Source organism: Oncorhynchus mykiss, chromosome 17, assembly GCF_057628025.1.
Source record: "Oncorhynchus mykiss isolate SJ-2025 chromosome 17, ASM5762802v1, whole genome shotgun sequence".
Taxonomy (NCBI): domain Eukaryota; kingdom Metazoa; phylum Chordata; class Actinopteri; order Salmoniformes; family Salmonidae; genus Oncorhynchus; species Oncorhynchus mykiss.
Window position 1 is genome coordinate 52,913,146 of NC_143038.1, and position 13,535 is coordinate 52,926,680.

Genomic DNA, 13,535 nt, shown 5'->3' on the forward strand with positions numbered 1-13,535 from the left:
CATCGACAGGACAGAACACCTGTAAGAAACTGACTGTTAGAACTGTTAAGGCTCCATGGATTGATGAGGAATTGAAAAACTGTTATCTATGCATATTCACTTTACCACCTACATGCAGTAAATGGCAACAACGAACAGTGATCCATCGTATTCATGCATAAAAACCTAATAATGAAAGAGAAGCATCGTAAGTTTGAAGTCAGTGTGGAACAGGTGGAAAATTATTGTTATCGATCAATAATAACAAACCTCCTGGCATTGACAACTTAGATGGAAGGCTACTGAGGATGACAGCTAACTCTATGGCCACTCCTATCTGTCATATCTTTAATCTGAATCTAGAGGAAGGTGTTTGTCCTCAGGCCTGGACGGAAGCCAAAGTCATTCCGCTACCCAAGAGTGGTAAAGTGGCCTTTACTGGTTCTAACAGCAGACCAATCAGTTCACTGCTCTTAGCAAACTGTTGTGAAAAACTGTTTAACCAAATACAATGCTATTCCTCTAAACAAATTGACAACAGACTTTCAGCATGCTTATAGAGAAGGGCACTCAACATTTACCTCACTGACACATATTACTGATGATTGGTTGAAAGAAATTGATAATAAGAAGATTGTGGGAGCTGTACTGTTAGATTTCAGTGCAGCCTTTGATATTATTGACCAAAACTTGTTGTTGAGAAAACTTTTTTTGTTTTATGGCTTTTCAACCTCTGCCATATCGGGATTAAGATCTATCTATCTTTAATGGAAGCTTCACTAATGTCAAACATGTAGGGTGTGGTGTACTGCAGGGCAGTTCTCTAGGCCCTCTACTTTTTTCTATTTTTACCAATGACATGCCACTGGCATTAAAAAAAACCTGTGTGTCCATGTATGCTGTTGATTCAACCATATACATGTGTGGAAGCAATTCTATAGGAAGAGAGACTGCAGATTCTTTCAAACAACACTTTATTATAAGATTGGAGCAGTTAACTATGCACTTCAACAGTTGCACAGTTAAGGCCCAACGAACAGTGTTGCTCCTCAGCTTTTATAGAGAAGCACATCCTTTTTGTATACGTGGCAGTCAGCAGATAGTGTGTAAAAGGCTATTTGTTTTCTGTGCAGATTTAAGGTAGCACTAGGTTGATAGCCTGACGGCTTAACCGTCTAACTGCATTCACAACAGCTCCTTTCTGCATGTTTCCATTCATGTGAATTTCTGTAGATAGCAAACCCACGGGATGTCACATGCTGAGGTCGCACCTAAATTAACCTTTACTATACAAACACAAGTTTGTATCAGGTTTGAAAAAAACACTAGCACATAACAAGAGACAGTTCTTTAAACGGTTAAACATAGGATCGTATTACTAATTATGTCATTTTCCACAACATTTCCTCCCTTTTGAGAACATTACTTACAAGCATTTTCATTAAACAAGCATTAACATGAGGAAAAAGAGGGAAAAGGAAAGACTTTCTTACACTTAGTACAATACAATTGTAAATGTCCTCCATTGTCATTGCGTTTCAACCCTTCACATAGTGCAATTCATTCTCAGAAGGGGGAAAGGAACATATGAATTTAAACATCAGTACATACTTTATTACCACACACAAGGAAATCGCTTCATTGAGACTGTCCATATTGCCACAGGGTCACCATGATGGTAGGCCCTTAACTCTACCTTGGGAGCATTATTCACATAACCCTCGCAGTGAGCATGTCCCATGGACATGCTGCACCATTAACTCAATGTTTTTACCTTGGTGTTATGGATTGTTATCATCTTCATCAGACATGTAATCAGACATAGGAAATAAATCAGGTAAATAGGGTTCTGAGGCGTCTCCCTCAGGGGTCAGTAATGGCATGGCTGCACAATTCCTTAACACAAGTTATAATGCACATTATTGTAAAAAAATAACTAAGCCATAAATCAACCAAATAAATATTGTAGCTCCCATTACACAAAATAATTACTGAACCCATCCAAATAGATTCCAATCGTTGTCTGGTTGGTGTTCTTTTGCGAGATCACCACTAAGCTTTTTCAGATGTTCCACTACAATAGTAAAGTTACCCTCACCCTGGGGTGTGAATGTACAACAATGGTCACCTATCATTTGGCACACTCTTATGCAAACATTCTGTCCCCGTATGCACTTAGCCTCCGGCTACAAATACATTTTGCACAGTTATTCATTCTACCTGACCCATAACACGTTAGTCACTACTGCTAGTCCACTTACATAGTTATTAACATACTAAAACATGCTCAAGTCAATTGTACTGTATTATCCAGAAAGCCATATGTATTGATGCGATTTAACATTGGAATTCTGATGGTAAAACAAAACCCCTAATATTAATGACAGTCTTCAATGCTCCATGTTGAGTCTATCACTCAAATTCAACACCAACACAGTTAGAATGTGTATTTACAAACAGGGGACCATACAGTTTGTACTACTTATTACCAGTATTAACTTTTCTCATTACAGCCCCCGTCTATCCCTGTCTTACACTGTCATTAGTGGCATGTTACTGACAGATTGGTAGCTCAATGCATTCTTAGTCTAAATTACTATACATTTTGCAGTCTGCAGACCTCCACAATCAACCTGATACCCCAAATAAACAATTATGGGCACGGTTGACCACCCCCTCTCCTCCTCCCGGCACTTCTCCTTTTGTCGTGTCTTCATGTTCTTCTTCAGATAGTGTTTCAGTTCTTCCTTCCAATGGCACATGTTCAAAGTGGATGGCACTTGATAATGCTTCGCACCTGAGCCGCCACTGTCCTTTACAGTCCATTATGTCATGTCCATTTTGCTAACAGTACACCAGCAGCATGAAATAAGTTTACAGGATCTCTATCCATGCTCACTCTATGTGGACTCATGTTGCAGTCCTGAGAGAAAAAGCATGAGAGAAAAGGCTTTGACTGTATGCTGTGTAAAGGTTGCTGGGTCGGTTTCAAGGTAGGAGTGGCTCAGGACCATACTGAATGCCATTGTCGCCATTGCTTCAGCCAGTTAGGGAGGGTTGAAGTTCACACTGTTCTTGGTACTATCTATTTATCCCTTCCAAGCACCTAGACACCATCTGTGGTCACATTTGCCACAACCTCGAGGATAGACCCGAACAACAGTTTAGTTTAGGGCACTTCTGATTCAGGAAATCCAAATATTTCTGCATGACAAATTTTTACTACTAGCAATATTCTTAATACAGATTTCTAAAACAAATGTCAAAGAGAATAAGAATACACAGTTTAAACAATTTCCCCCCAAATTGGCTTATTATTATTCAATAATCTTGGCGATCTCACAGCAAAGTTACAGGGTCAGGGAGTTTGAGGGCCAATCCTTAGGGAGTCATCCTGACCATACAGCAAACCCAATCTGATGAGATTTGTTATTGAAGCTAGACAACAACAAACAACACAGGAAGAGCAATACACTTATTCATATTAAACTAGAGGTGGGAAAAACTTTTCTTCCTTTCATAGGCAGACATGTGAAGAAACAAATTTGCATATTTACCAAAGGTCCCAGTGGACGGTAAATAAAAACAACAACACCGCCTGTTAAATAAAAAATAAACAAATTAGAATAACAAATAAAATTAGAATTACAACTCTTGATAACTCCACAAGGAAATAATTGTATTCCATAAGGTAATGGTATAATAGACTAGAGACAGGTGGCCCTCATTCAGGAGCAACGCCCTCTCTCTATCTCCTTCTCGTGTTCCAAATCACACATAGGACTTCTGCTAAATTATAAACTTCTTCCTAATTATTATTGTTTACATAGCCCATTTAAATCTCACCCAATCTCTTCAGTCTTTCTAGTGAGGGTGATCAGGCATCACTAGGAAGTCATAACAAATGTCATTCACCCCCATTAAGTGTTTTCTTTCCCTATTCTTTCGAACCCATTTAAAACCATTTCAAACATTTCCATCATTCTGCATACCCAGTAAACAACTGCTCCCCCCCAAAAAAACACACATTAAATCAAACATGGTAATAACACCACTTAACACATATTCATAACCAGTGAGTTTTGTGTGCATGTGCTGGTAAAACGTATGGTAAAACAAACAAACCAATTGCCAGGTCTTACTTATTTGGGAGCTCCCTCTACGTCCGGATCTGCTAACTTTACGCTTTTATAAAACTTCAGAATTTCACTAACTACTCTCCCAATGCAACAGCCTCTGGAAACATTTCAAAGGGAGAGAAAATAAACATTTAGTTCATTTCCATTTTGCTAAATCTTAATCAGTCCAAACAATTCAAATTAGAAATTCTTACTTTCTAATTACCTTTGTTACCGTCACTAGTCTACATCTCTGTTTCCTTTAACTCAGAAGCCCTCTCAATCTCTACTACAGTATACTCTACCTCTGTCTTTCCGTCTAACTTTACTTTACCAGGTGAACAAAAAGGTTTAAATTACAGACAAAACAAAACATCTCTTCAGCGGGAGTCCACTTTAATTACTCGTGACCCCCCTCTTCCCTTTCGTCAATTCTATACATCTATTTTCTAAATCTAATTTCAGAATAAATCTCACAAGATTAAAACCTCTAAATATGTTAACTCTTGTTTCAATAGTTGTGCTTTCACATATAACACGGATCTATCGCCCTACGCTTCGATATTTTTCTGCTAACCCCCCAATATCCAGGTTTCAAACCTGCCATCAAAACATATGTACACATTTAATCAATATACTCACATACTAATATACGGTATACTACATCATTATTGAGTAAATACTTTATACTATTAATTCATTGTATCCTAGTCTAATTCTCAAGGTGTAACGGCTGTTGGTGGAAGAAGGTGAGGACCAAGGTGCAGCGTGGTACGTGTTCATGATTTCTATTATAACCGAACACTAGAACAAAAATTATCAAAGCGGCACAAACTAAACAGTTCTATCTGGTATCAACCCACAAAACAGAAAACAACTACCCACAAAACCCATGTGGGAAAAAGCTACCTAAGTATGGTCCTCAATCAGAGACAACGATAGACAGCTGCCTCTGATTGAGAACCACACCCGGCCAAACAACAAAGGAATACAAAACATAGAAACTGAAGATAGAATGCCCACCCTAGTCACACCCTGGCCTAACCAAAATAGAGAATAAAAGCCTCTCTATGGCCAGGGCATGACACAAGGGAGATTAATTTTTCAGATAGTGTAAGAAATTAGAAAGCAGCAACTGCATGAAGGAAGGCATTATCGCTGTGATTTCTGAGACCAGTGTGACTGTTTAATCCTATTCTCAGATTCTTTTAACAATGCAACCTCCTCAGAATAGATTCCTGCTACTTAAAAGACTGCAAACGAACGGTAACCTTTCAGTTGAGCTTTGCATGTCTACCGGAGGTTGATGCTGTTGCTATGCAGCCTCTTGCTAGCTTGTTAGAAGTTAGACATTTTACAACTTCGGGTGTTTTAGAAATTCAGAATGGTCAGAGCGAACACTGCCCGCCCTGGACGAGGAGCAGGGTTGATCAGAGCGTTCTGACCTTACAATGGCAGTCAAACACCCAAGATAACTGACTTAAGTTGACTAGCTTGCTAGCTACTTCCAAACACAAATAAGAGAACACCTCCTCACTCTGACCATTTTACTCACACTAGCAGAGCTGGTTTGGCTTTTCCCATGTTATCCAAAGCTTTGATGGCTAACTGTGCTGCTGGCAACAATTTAATTATGTTATTTTCCCCCGACGTTTACTGACACTGGCCATATTCAACAGTGTTGAGCGTTCATAAATTAATCAGTTATTCTGCACTCTGGTACATTCTGACAAGAGTGCTCTGAAATCCGAGCAGATAGCCAGAGCAAATTTAGAAAGCATTCTAATTAACAATGTCCGATGGGAACGCACAACGACTATACCATTTAGAGTCTGAAGTTTATATACACTTAGGTTGGAGTCCTTAAATCTTGTTTTTCAACCACTCCACAAATGTCTTGTTAACAAACTATAGTTTTGGCAAGTGTGTTAAGACATATACTTTATGCATGACTTTATGCAAGTAATTTTTGCAACAATTGTTTACAGACAGATTATTTCACTTATAATTCACTGTATCACAACTCAAGGGGGTCAGAAGATTCCAGAAAATTATGTCATGGCTTTAGAAAATTCTGCTAGGCTAATTGACATCATTTGAGTCTATTGGAGGTGTACCTGTGGATGTATTTCAAGGCATACCTTCAAACTAAGTGCCTCTTTGCTTGACATCATGGGAAAATCAATATAATTCAGCCAAGACCTTAGAAAAACAATTGTAGACCTCCACAATTCTGGTTCATCCTTGGGAGCAATTTACAAACGCCTAAAGGTACCACGCTCATCTGTACAAACAATAGTACACAAGTACGCTGGAGGAAACAGGTACAAAAGTATATATAGCCACAGTAAAATGAGTCCTATATCGACATAACCTGAAAGGCTACTCAGCAAGGAAGAAGCCACTGCTCCAAAACCGCATAAAAAAAGCCAGACTACGGTTTGCAACTGCACATGGGGACAAAGATTGTACTTTTTGGAGAAATGTCTTCTGGTCTGATGAAACAAAAATAGAAGTGTTTGGCCATAATGACCATCGTTATGTTTGGAGGAAAAAGGGGTATGCTTTTCAGTCAGGAAGTTAAAGCTTGGTCGCAAATGGGTCTTCCAAATGGACAATGACCCCAAGCATACTTCCAAAGTTGTGGCAAGATTGCTTAAGGACAACAAAGTCTAGGTATTGGAGTGGCCATCACAAAGCCCTGACCTTAATCCTATAGAACATTTGTGGGCAGAACTGAAAAAGCGTGTGCGAGCAAGGAGTTCTGCAAACCTGACTCAGTTACACCAGCTCTGTCAGGAGGAATGGACCAAAATTCACCCAACTTATTTTGGGAAGCTTGTGGAAGGCTACCCAAAATGTTTGACCCAAGTTAAACAATTTAAAGGCAATGCTACCGAATACTAATCGAGTGTATGTACACTTCTGGACCACTGGGAATGTGATGAAAGAAATAAAAGCTGAAATAAATCACTCTCTACTATTATTCTGACATTTCAGATTCTTAAATTAAATTGGTGACCTAAGACAGGGAATTTTTACTAGGAATTAAATGTCGGGAATTGTGAAAAACTTAGTTTAAATGTATTTGGCTAAGATGTATGTAAACTTCCGACTTCAATTGTAGTTAATATACTGGAAAGTTCGATGTATTAGTAGCCAACTAGCGTTAGATAGCTAGCTAACATATACTACCAGTACATATTGCTGTAATGATTTGCTATGCGGTTCATAAGGATAGCGTAATTAACAAATTGGCATAATTGGTTAAAGCAATACATTTATATCTGCTCTCGAATATTTCCCATCTGTAGGGAAATGCTGCCCAATTTTATCCATGATTGGATTTTTTTTCATATTCGAGCCAAATTACTAGAATACCCTTGCGCTTCTTTTAATGCCTCTATGGCTTTGCTATAGTTTACCTCTTCCTGACCGTGGCCAGAGTGTTTAGATTTACTCACTCACGGCTCTAATATATGTCAATTAAAAATGTTCTAAGGTAGTGATACCCAATTCCCCGGAGAGTCGTTATAGTATTTGTGCCTTTTAATTGGCAACAGTTTTGATACCTTGTATTAGAACCAATACCAGAACGTCAGCCAATTTACTACTGGAGAATATGTCCTTCTTTATTCAATCACCCATTGCAGCCAGTCAGGCTGATAGGGTACATCATCCATTCATAATATAAATCTCTTGTCAATACACCCACTTGGGAACAAAAACAGACACACAAAACAAACCGTATTTGGTTAGGAAGGTCTTCCTTCCTTATAATTTGAAAATAGTCATCAAAATATTTTTCAAATGACTCTATGTAATTTTAAATGTTGTACCCACATGGTAGTTCCTCTTATTTACATTTACATGTAGGGTTTAAATGTATAGCTGGTTTCCCAATCATAACCAAATGTTTTACCAGTACACTGACTAATTCATTTTATTTTACAATGTTTATTATATATTTTTTTCAGTTTTTTTTTTAACAGCAGGAATATATATATTTTTCTCTCTTTGTATTCTTCTGCTCAATGTACAGCATTCATAGCAAATGCAGATACTGCCCCACTAGGCATGCCAACAAACTTGGTTGATGGTGTTGTTTACTTCGAACGACCAACACACAGTAATCTCATAATTTCTCTATTAAAATTATTTTGAAAAAGGTTGTTTTACACTGTTTGTCATCATTCCCGTGTGGTGTTCTGCATGTCTGCGCTAAATGAGTTATCTTTCACATTTTCACAATTCTACCTACCAGAGATGAACCCTGATGTTGCCAGTAGTTTGCGGATATCAAGAATGATATTTATGGTGACCAAAGATTATCAGAGGGATTTTAAAACATCTTGGTGCCAGGGGGCAGTATTTTCACGTCCGGATGAAATGCATGCCCAAATTCAACTGCCTGCTACTCATCCACAGAAGATAAGATATGCATATTATTAGTAGATGTGGATAGAACACACTCTGGAGTTTCTACAACTGAATCATGTCTGTGAGTATAATATAATTTATGTAGAAGGCGAAACCCCGAGGACAAACCATTCAGAATTATTTTTTGAGGTCACTCTCTTTTCAATGATATTTCATTGGGAATCCAGATTTCTAAGGGACCTTCTTGCAGTTCCTACCGCTTCCACTGGATGTCACCAGTCTTTAGAAATTGGTTGAAGTTTTTCCTTTGTGTAATGAAGAAGTAGCCCTGTTCAAAACGAGGGTCACTTCAAGTGTACTGTTAGATAGAGGCGCGTGACCAGAAAGGTAGCGTCAGTTTGTTTTTTTCCTGTATTGAACACACATCATCCCTTCTTCAATTTGATTGATTATTTCCTTTAAAAAATACCTACATTTGTATTACAAAAGTAGTTTGAAATGTTTTGGCAAAGTTTACAGGTAACTTTTGAGATATTTTATAGTCACGTTGCGCAAGTTGGAACCGGTGTTTTTCTGCATCAAATGCGCCAAATAAATTGACATTTTGGATATATATCGACGGAATTAATCGAACAAAAGGACCATTTGTGATGTTTATGGGACATATTGGAGTGCCAACAAAAGACGCTCGTCAAAGGTAAGGCATGATTTATATTTTTATTTCTGCATTTTGTGTCGCGCCTGCAGGGTTGAAATATGCTTTCTCTGTCTTTGTTTACAGAGGCGCTATCCTCAGATAATAGCATCGTTTGCTTTCGCAGAAAATCCCTTTTGAAATCTGACATGTTGGCTGGATTCACAACAAGTGTAGCTTTAAATTGGTATCTTACATGTGTGATTTCATAAAAGTTGGATTTTTATAGTAATTTATTTGAATTTGGCGCACTGCATTTTCACTGGCTTTTGGCCAGGTGGCGTCCCACATATCCCAGAGAGGTTAAGGCTGAACGGATGGGGAATCCATTTAGACGACAGCTGAGAAGTGATGCGATACCATCGTTTTGTCCCTTCACAACGAAACAGAAGATTCTTGATTAGAGGTAAAGTAACGTTAGCTGGACTAGGTAAATTAGCTATCTAACGTTACAATCCTGTATTGAATTCTGAAAGCCATCAGCAAAATCATATAACTACTGTATCTTTAGGATACACACCTGGATGATAGCGGTGTGAACAGGCAGTGGCTCGGGTGGTTGTTGTCCTTGATGATCTTTTTGGCCTTCCTGTGACATCGGGTGGTGTAGGTGTCCTGGAGGGCAGGTAGTTTGCCCATGGAGTTGCGTTGTGCTGACCTCACTACCCTCTGGAGAGTCTTACGGTTGTGGGCGGAGAAGTTGCTGTACCAGGCGGTGATACAGCTCGACAGGATGTTCTCGATTGTGCATCTGTAAAGGTTTGTGAGTGTTTTTGGTGACGCTTTTCACTACGCTGTCTGTGTGGGTGGACCATTTCAGTTTGTCCGTGATGTGTACGCCAAGGAACTTAAAACTTTCCACCTTCTCCACTACTGTCCCTAACTTTGCACAAGTTTACAAAAATATTTACAAGCTGACAGCTACTGTAAGATAGCTCAATTTACAGTAAGCATGGCTTAAGGTTGTGTTTGTATGGGTTTTTGTTATGGGGTTACAGGTGGTTAGAGGTAGCCTGAGGACCACAGAGTACCTTCCAGACCATGTTATCAATTATGTTATCAATTATCAAGTCTAATGTGCACATTTTCTGTGGTCCCATTTGCCCATTTTCTCTTTTCACCTTTTCTCTTTGCAAAACTCAAGTTATCTGGAGTTCTTCCACAGGCCCTGCTGAAAAATACCCCAAAGTGGCGGCATTTTGGGTACACGAGTATGAGGGAGGGGACACACCTTGTGGTTATGAAGCACAACAAGATTGAGGGACAAAAATGAGCAAGGGACTCTAATACAAAGACACTTCTACAAAAATCCCCTGCCAAGGGCTACTATTGACAATAATGATCTGTCAAAGTAAATGTGCTGGGGGAGGTTTACATATCCTGTATGTCTGAGATTCATCTCCCGAGTTGCGCATTCGATCCTGGGCTGTATCACAATCGGACGTTTTTGGGAGTCCCATAGGGGGGCGCACACTTGGCCCAGCGTCGTCCGGGTTAGGGGAGGGTTTGGGCGGGGTAGGGCGTCATTGTAAATAAGAATTTGCTCTTAACTGACTTGCCTAGTTAAATAAAGGTAAAATACAACATTAAAATAAGGAAGGGGGTTTTGGTACATACTCATGGTACATACTCATCTCATATGTAGATACTGTACTCGATACCATCTACTGCATCTTGCCTATGCCGCTCTGTACCATCACTCATTCATATATCTTTATGTACATATTCTTTATCCCTTTACACTTGTGTGTATAAGGTAGTAGTTTTGGAATTGTTAGCTAGATTACTCGTTGGTTATTACTGCATTGTTGGAACTAGAAGCACAAGCATTTCGCTACACTCGCATTAACATCTGCTAACCATGTGTATGTGACAAATAAAATTTGATTTGATTTGTACTTAGAGACAGTAAATGTATTGTTGTGTATGAGAACAAATTAAAGGTGCCATTTCTCCTTAATATCCCATACACAACAATACATACTGTGTAAGAAGTCTTTTCACACCTTCTGCAGCCACCCAGCCCATTCACTTAGTTGACTGATATTTCCTCTCAAAAGCAGCTCCCAATGTCCCTCGTTGTCCCTAAACAATACACTAGTCTACCTCCAAACACTTAGGTCCCAATCGGTTGACACCTTTACAACAAAGGCGTGTTGCCCTACATCCCTTCCACAAAAAGTGTAGACAAGAATGTTATATGGTAAAAGTAACATGCAACAAAAAGACGGTATGAATAGTGTTGTACAGTTCAGTGTGTCCGAGTGTGTCTCAGGTGTAGTAAAGTACAAAGAACTGTAGCTACAGATTGTTACAACAGATCCTTTTTGGTATCCATTACTATGTTTTTTTGGTATCCACCCACTGGTTTTGCTTATTTATTAAACCCTCTTAGGCCTCACTCCCCCCTATCTGAGATATTTACTGCGGCCCTCATCCTCCACATACAACACCCGTTCTGCCAGTCACATTCTGTTAAAGGTCCCCAAAGCACACACATCCCTGGGTTGCTCCTCTTTTCAGTTCGCTGCAGCTGCGGCTAGCGACTGGAACGAGCTGCAACAAAAACTCAAACTGGACAGTTTTATCTCAGTCTCTTCATTCAAAGACTCAATCATGGACACTCTTACTGACAGTTGTGGCTGCTTTGCGTGATGTATTGTCGTGTCTAACTTCTTGCCCTTTGTGCTGACGTCTGTGCCCAATAATGGCGCCAGAAGAAATGGCAGCCGTTTTAAGGATCCGGCGACGGCGAGTGGGAAATCTGCCCTAGCCATCAATATTACTTGCCAACGTACAATCATTGGAGAATAAATTAGACGAGGTACGATCACAAATATCCTACCAACAGGACATCAAAAACGGTAAAATCTTACGTTTCACCGAATCAAGGCTGAATGGCGACATGGAAAACATTCAGCTGGCGGGATATACTCTGCACTGGCTAGATAGAACAGCACACTCCGGTAAGACAAGGAGGGTGGAGGGGGGGTCGCTCTGTGTATATTTGTAAACAACAGCTGGTGCACGAAATCTAAGGAAGTCTCTAGATTTTGCTAGCCTGAAGTAGAGTATCTCATTATAAGCTGTAGACCACACTATTTGCCAAGTGAGTTCTCATATTTTTTTTTCGCTGCTGTTTATTTACCGCCACAGACGGATGCTGGCACTAAGCCCGCACTCAGTCAGCTGTATAAGGAGATAAGCAAACAGGAAACTGCTCACCCAGAGGTGGTGCTCCTAGTGGCCAGGGACTTTAATGCAGGGAAACATAAATCAGTTTTACCTCGTTTCTATCAGCATGTTCAATGAGCAACCAGGGGGGAGAAAATCTAGATCACCTTTACTCCACACACAGAGATGTGTACAAAGCACTCCCTTGCCCTCCATTTGACAAATCTGACCATAATTCTATCCTCCTGATTCCTGCTTACAAGCAAAAATGAAAGCAGATCACGCTCTCCGTAGCCGACGTGAGTAAGACCTTTAATTAAACAGGTCAATATTCACAAGGCCGCTGGGCCAGATGGATTACAAGGACGTGTGCTCCGGGCATGTGCTGACCAACTGGCTGGTGTCTTCACTGACATTTTCAACATGTCCCTGATTGAGTCTAATACCAGTAAGCTTCAAAAAGACCACCATAGTCCCTGTGCCCAAGAACACTAATGTATCCTGCCTAAATGACTACTGACCCGTAGCACTCACGTCCATAGCCATGAATTGCTTTGAAAGGCTGGTAATGGCTCACATTAACACCATTATCCCAGAAACCCTAGATCCACTCCAATTTGCATACCGCTCAAACAGATACACAGATGATGCAATCTCTATTGCACTCCACACTGCCCTTTCCCACCTGGACAAAAGGAATACCTATGGGAGAATGCTATTAATTGACTACAGATCAGCGTTCAACACCATAGTGCCCTCAAAGCTCATCACTAAGCTAAGGATCCTGGGACTAAACACCTCCCTCTGCAACTGGATCCTGGATTTCCTGACGGGCCGCCCCCAGGTGGTGAGGGTAGGTAGCAACACATCTGCCACGCTGATCCTCAACACTGGAGCACCTCAGGGGTGCGTGCTCAGTCCCCTCCTGTACTCCCTGTTCACCCATGACTGCATGGCCAGGCACGCCTCCAACACCATCATTAAGTTTGCAAACGACACAACAGTGGTAGGCCTGATCACCGACAAAGACGAGACAGCCTATAGAGAGGAGGTCAGAGACCTGGCCGGGTGGTGCCAGAATAAGAAGCTATCCCTCAACGTAATCAAGACAAAGGAGATGATTGTGGACTACAGGAAAAGGAGGACCAAGCACACCCCCGTTCTCATCGACTTGGCTGCAGTGGAGTAGG